Genomic DNA, 6,469 nt, shown 5'->3' with positions numbered 1-6,469 from the left:
CTTGTTGTGGCCAGACTGATTTCTTACACATTCACAGTAACCAATGAGAATGTAAGATGTGCATATGGGATAAGTTTGAATTGCACTCATAGATGGACCCCATCAGACCCTCTTGACCTTTATGTGGTGAATGCTGATAGGGTGTTACTGAAAACTGCAGTTATTTTCACCTGCAAAGTAATGCACGTCAAGGAAATGGACAAGAATGTTTCTCCATATATTAAAGTATTTAAACTGACTCTATAGCTCCCGAGCAGGTCAATCAAGCCATTGACCTACAAAACCAAGGCAGGAATTATACTTGGGCGTAAAGAAAAAAAATAATTTGAAGTTGTGTATTTATTTGCAAAAAGGCAAAAGAGAAGAAAAAATACACTTCAGCTGAGAAGGATACACTCAGTTGTGCATAGCCACAAATTGATTTCAGTGTATTAACAACATTAATACTGTTAATCCTTTTTTTTTTTTTTTAACCAAGCAAAGAATTTTACATAAATTTCAGGATTTATTTCTTGTTCTGCATAGATTTTGTATTAGTGCAGAATGTGCTATATTACTAAACATAAATGCACTTTTTACAAATTTTTTATATTGATGGGCAAAAAATATTTATAAGTTATAGTTAATCTCATATGCTCAATGTCTCCAATTAATATATTAATCGAACGTTTAATGGGTAACAAACAATAAAGAAAGGGTTTAATCGATATGTGTTCTTGTACATATGTGGCAAAAATAAATGACAAAAATCAAGCTGGCCCGTACGGGGATCGAACCCGCGACCTTGGCGTTATTAGCACCACGCTCTAACCAACTGAGCTAACCGGCCACAGCGTCCACCACCTCAATCAATGCTATAGAGAGGCTCCCTAGTGAATCTAATCCCTGTGTAAATGTACACGTACACTATTTAAGCTTATTATACTGTTGCAGTTTTTATTAAAACATAACATAAAAAACTAATCAGAACTTCTAGACACATGGTAGACGACAGATCATTCATAAACAATAACAAACAAAAGACCGGTATGGCTCGTTGGTCTAGGGGTATGATTCTCGCTTTGGGTGCGAGAGGTCCCGGGTTCAAATCCCGGACGAGCCCATGGTTTTTGAAGCGTTTAGGAAGACACCGAAGGAAAGTTCACAATTTTATTTTATTCTTAGTGTGCACTTTACGATTACTTTACAACAGCGGTTCTCAATTCCAGTCCTCGCGTATCCCCCGCTTCTGCACATTTTGTATGTTTCTCTTTTCGCTTCAGACGTTGTTCTATTCGACTGTAAGTGCCTTGCGAAGTGGACATCACCGGATATTCCGCCATGATTCCAGTTCGAAGCGAACTGTTCCATTCAAAGGGCACTGAAGTGTGCGAGACGTGAATTTAAATTATATTTATTTACAGAGGTATATTATGTCACACTTCACGCTTCTCTAGTAAGTTTCGTCTGTGTGTGAAGACGCAGCGCAAATCCGTGAATGAATGTTCCGAAGTTAAGTAAACTTCAACGGATTTCTCTTGCTCAGGGAGTAGGGAGCAACGGAGACTGTGTAGGGACCATGTCAATGGGAACACAGTTCATGCACGGAGCTCACTTCATGTGTGTTAACAAAGAGAGACACGCAAAATATGCAGAGCGGGGGCACGCGAGGACTGGAATTGAGAATCGCTGCTCTGCAATAAATAAAAGACAATGTTGCCCAAAGAATGGGAATGTTTCACGTTGGGAATGGGAATGTTGCATGAAAAAAACATACTACATATTTCTATGTATACGCGTTGGTGGTATAGTGGTGAGCATAGCTGCCTTCCAAGCAGTTGACCCGGGTTCGATTCCCGGCCAACGCAGATTGTCTTTTGCATCATTTTAGCAATGGTAATGTATTCTTCTTACTTTTATGAGTGATATAACTGTCCCATATATATATATATATATATATATATATATATATATATATATATATATATATATATATATATATTTATACACACACATATATATTTGCTCTCGGTTGCGTATTTATTAGCAAAAATGAAATTTAGTTATTATAGTGCCACCTCGTGGCCAATTTTCACATAATTTGGTACACATATTTGTTTCCACAGTATGTCCATTTTTGTAATGGTAGGCCATTAATATTTAATGTTATAGCCGCTAAAATTTGATCACCACTATTGTTTCCATTACTGTTTAATTCCAATTCTATAATCTGGAAGCAGTCACAGTAAGTAAGGAATTTTAGTTGTAGTACTCTAAGTGCAACTTTGCCGTACCTTTACGTGTGTCCTGTGGCCTATGTGTATAAAGTTCAGTTAAGTTTGAACGTTGCGCTACGTTCAGGAGATATATGTAAGGGATAATCAACGGCTAGCTGTGCATTAAACGATTTGAATGCACAACGTGGAGACGAAAAACCGCCCGACGCGCAGCGTAGCCCGTTTATGCCATGGTCATTTCCCAGCATTCACATATTAAAGATGTTAATAATATTTGCGCTGCAATATTTGACCGGAACGATAAAAATGACGGTTATTTTCGTCTGTATTACTATTCAACTTGTAACTGTATGTTACTATGGTTACCAATGTTTATAGGAGCGCATTAATATAGACCGTGATTAAACTGACCTGGAACTACCTGTGCGGTTCAACGAATTTAATCAACACCTGCCAGCCAATCAGAATCGAGTATTCAGACAGACCATGGCATAATTCAATTTGTCTGCTGTTTTTATCTTCTTTTAGTTTTGCAAGACTCAATTATTCAACATTTTATTTATTTATTTACCTAACTTCCTACCTATAGGTATACCTACCAGCACCATCCCTAGCTAGTTGCTATGTGCAAAAATTTGTGAAGTTCGGATTAAAGGTGGGGTACGCGATTTCTGGTAGCCAATGTTGATATTTGAAATCATCAAAACAAACACACTCCTACCCCAAAAGGCTCTCACCCCTATTTTGACAGCTCCGCCCCACACATAACGTTAGTCGCAGGCAACGATTAATTCTGTGAAACAAAGCAAAACCAATGTTACTCACCGATTGAGAAGAAAGCATACTCGGGTCCGATCCCAGGCCTTCCCGCTCCTTGAGTTCTCTCCAGCGCTGGAAAGCTGATCCGATATTTACACGGGTCCTACTTCTTACCTAATTGTAACACCGTGTCCACACCGGACGCGAGCCGCGCAGCACAATAAAATTCTATAGAACTTATTATAATCAGTGATGCTGTCTGCACTGGATGCCATGCCACGACACGACAAATCCCGTTCATTTCAAATGAATGTCAGTCCATGTAGACACCTGCACGCCTTCTTTTGTTCCACAGACATTTTCCATCCACCATCTTGTCGTCGCTTGGCTCGGCTAATGTCCATCATGTGCACCGAGTGCGCTCTCTCCCCGCATCATGAGTAGACACGCCCCTTACTGCTGATTGGCTACAAGTTTGTTTTGGTACTTGGCCCCGACTCGTTTTCTAAAGCGTTTTTGAAAAAATACATACCCCACCTTTAACTGCCAATGAAGAGCTAAAAAAAGTAGTGTTTTTTTTGGTAACACTAAATTTTTTATAGACGGAATTAAATCATATTCTGTATGTTTTACACAATGATTCAGGGGAAATATAATTTTGTTCCTAGCATTTCCAGTTACGATCCAAAACGCCACCTAGTGTCAGGCGGATGCGTGTCTGTGCGCGTTTGGGATCATCCTGCCAAGTTTGTGGCCACTTCGATGAACGGTCTTTACACTGATACAGTTTTATGGCAGAAAAAAGAAAACCAGCTCTAGCTGACTCTCCCTTTAGCAGTGATGGGAATAACGGCGTTATAAATAAACGGCGTTACTAACGGCGTTATTTTTTTTCAGTAACGAGTAATCAAACGAATTACTGTTCCCCCGTTACAACGCCGTTACCGTTACTGACAATAAAATGTGGCGTTACTATATTATATTATTAGAATTTAATTTTTCAGTTCATCTGAATGGATGCGCAGTGTAGCTGTATTTGACGTACCATAAACTCTAGTGTGAAGGCGCACGACTCGCCGTCGCTTTCTCTCACATACACGCACGCAAACAAAGATACAGAGCAAGAGAGTCTTTCATAACATGCAGAATTGACACGCTACATGTAAACGATATTCTTTGTTGTATTTTCCTGTCAAAATAACGGAGTTCCTTTGGAATTATTCCGCTTTTAAGAACTGCCGGTTCTCTGGTAGTGGGCGGAACTAATGCGCAAACGACAATCTCATTGGCTGGCGCTCACCTATTATCCTCCCTGTTTTAATTTCAGCAAATCAACTCGAGCGAACGCAGACAACGTGATTAATATTCATGAACCCAGCAGCTCATTAATCCTTATGCGTTTTATATTGATGACACATATGCATTCATCCTTGGTTATTCTAATTCCTAAAGTTCTATCATCATATAATATTAAATTGTCATAATATTATATTATAATGCTTGACTGACTGATACTAAGTGTCAGTAGATAAATAGTGTAGATTAATGTAGAATGTTTTATAATAATAATTTATTCTTTTTAGTGTCCATTTCATTAATTTAACATATTTAATATTGGGGGCATCCAAGTTATTTGACATTTGAACATTTTTTAAAAAGTAACGCAATAGTTACTTTCCCTGGTAATTAGTTACTTTTATAATGATGTAACTCAGTTACTAACTCAGTTACTATTTGTGAGAAGTAACTAGTAACTATGACTAATTACTTTTTTTAAAGTAACGTGCCCAACACTGCCCTTTAGTTACTTCAGTAAAGCTCTGCTGTGGAAGCTTCTCCACACGTGAACACATCATGTTTTTGAAATCCCGTCTGAAATTAAACAAAGTCTCGAAATGCTAAAAAACATTACACAAACCAGCTGTAAACCACTACTGGCAGCCAAGCAACTGGAATCATACAACAGGAAAAAACGACAACGACTCTGCTAATTCTACAAGCAGGAGTATTTTCAAAACTTTAACATTGTTGTTACTGTGTGGTGAGTTCCTTTCCCTCCTTTATCTTTCTGTACAAGGCCATTTAAGCCTTAATCATACGTTTTAAAAAGCTAAATATTTACAAAAGCATTATTAATTAATGGAACTATAACGTTACTTACCGTCAAATGTTTTTGTCAGCAACTTTGTGTAGTTGTGTCTAGAATAGTTTCTCTTTTGATTTAAAGCTCGTTGAGTTCGGTTATGAGCTTATTTGCAGAAGTACAAGGCCTGTCACTGTTTATGTTTTGATATTAAGCGAAATACGCAGGTGAACACATGCTAGTCCTTGTTTTGTTAAATAGTTAGGCATCTGCTAGTGTATAGCGCACTATTCCTGCTGCCTGTCTCTGTGTTTGTATGTGTGTGGATTGCAGCTCTTCTAAGGTGTTCACTTACACTTTGAAGGTCTTCCCATCTTTGCTAGTACTTTTTAACGGATGCAACGGTTGCTCTCATAGGAGCTTAGAGGCATAATCATGGTACAATTAAGATAATTTCAGAACGACAGCTGGTGGGTAGAGAAGTAATTTTCACACCTCCTAATCGAGGAGGGCTGTCAGATTAAGATAGAGAGGTGATTTGAGGGAAATTGTCTTGGCCGAGTCTTTGGAGTGAGGCCCAGGTGGCCGCAGGTATCTGCTTGTCCGTGTCTACTGCTGCCCAGGAGGAAATTTGGTTTTGATTTGCCACACTGGAGAGATCATGGGAGAGCCAGACTTCTTCTACATGTCTGCTGGGATTTGTCAATTTATTACTAGCGTCTTCTGCCCGCCACTACAGTTGGGCTAGTCTGAGAGCTTCTTCAGCCCCTTGCTGTTTTAACCCCTCTTATATATATGTATATGTGTGTGACCCTGGACCACAAAACCAGTCTTAAGTCGCTGGGGTATATTTGTAGCAATAGCCAAAAATACATTGTATGGGTCAAAATTATCCATTTTTATTTTATGCCAAAAATCATTAGAACATTAAGTAAAGATCATGTTCCATGAAGATATTTAGTAAATTTTCTACCGTAAATATATCAAAACTTAATTTTTGATCAGTAATATGCATAGCTAAGAACTTCATTTAGACAAATTTAAAGGTGATTTTCTCAGTATTTTGATTTTATTGCACCCTCAGATTCCAGATTTTCAAATAGTTGTATCCCGGCCAAATATTGTCCTATCATAACAAACCATGCATCAATGGAAAGCTTATTTATTCAGCTTTCAGATGATGAAGAAATCTCAATTTCTAAAAATTGACACTTATGACTGGTTTTGTCCAGGGTCACACAAACACACACACACACACACACACACACACACACACATATATATATATATATATATATAAAAATAAAAGAGGGGTTAATCTCCCAATCCTAACATTAATCCTACCTCTTACAGAAAACCTGTTTGCATTGTTACACTTTCAGATAAACATAATTTACTATTTTTAATGAAT

At 38.1% G+C, this 6,469-nt stretch overlaps 3 non-coding genes across 3 annotated transcripts; 2 read left to right on the top strand and 1 right to left on the bottom strand.

The window, feature by feature from the left end:
• Positions 1-755: 755 nt before the first annotated feature.
• Positions 756-829, bottom strand: trnai-aau (transfer RNA isoleucine (anticodon AAU)). The gene has a single exon. It is a non-coding gene; the product is annotated as a tRNA-Ile (tRNA).
• A 201-nt stretch (positions 830-1,030) lies between these two features.
• trnap-ugg (transfer RNA proline (anticodon UGG)) lies at positions 1,031-1,102 on the top strand. Its single transcript has one exon. It is a non-coding gene; the product is annotated as a tRNA-Pro (tRNA).
• A 673-nt stretch (positions 1,103-1,775) lies between these two features.
• Positions 1,776-1,847, top strand: trnag-ucc (transfer RNA glycine (anticodon UCC)). Its single transcript has one exon. It is a non-coding gene; the product is annotated as a tRNA-Gly (tRNA).
• Positions 1,848-6,469: the final 4,622 nt, after the last annotated feature.

This window comes from Onychostoma macrolepis, chromosome 06, assembly GCF_012432095.1.
Source record: "Onychostoma macrolepis isolate SWU-2019 chromosome 06, ASM1243209v1, whole genome shotgun sequence".
Classification (NCBI taxonomy): domain Eukaryota; kingdom Metazoa; phylum Chordata; class Actinopteri; order Cypriniformes; family Cyprinidae; genus Onychostoma; species Onychostoma macrolepis.
This window is presented reverse-complemented; position numbering and strand designations above follow the sequence as displayed.